This window comes from Macaca fascicularis, chromosome 3, assembly GCF_037993035.2.
Source record: "Macaca fascicularis isolate 582-1 chromosome 3, T2T-MFA8v1.1".
Taxonomy (NCBI): Eukaryota; Metazoa; Chordata; class Mammalia; order Primates; family Cercopithecidae; genus Macaca; species Macaca fascicularis.
Window position 1 is genome coordinate 93,517,106 of NC_088377.1, and position 349 is coordinate 93,517,454.

Here is a 349-nt window from a genome sequence, read left to right on the forward strand (position 1 = left end):
TGAGGGGTAGCAAGGGAAGTAGAATCAGGAATTCCCCACCAGCTGTCTAACTCAGGGCTACATGGTAGCCCCCTAAACTGAGGTAGAATTTCATCCAAGCCCACCCCATCATTCATTGCCAAGGATACCTGTAAACTCAGCATCACAGATTTCTGGAGGCAAATGCTTCTCTCTGGAGTTTGAACCTATTTACAAAATCATGCAGAAGAAATTGCTGACGGTTACCGATGTGATTCCAAATGCTGAAGTAAGATTGTGCATGCGTGTGTATACGTGCCTGTGTGTGTCTTGGGGGAGGTGTCCTTTCTCTAAAGCAACTCCTCACATCCCTGCCTGCAGAATGGGTTTC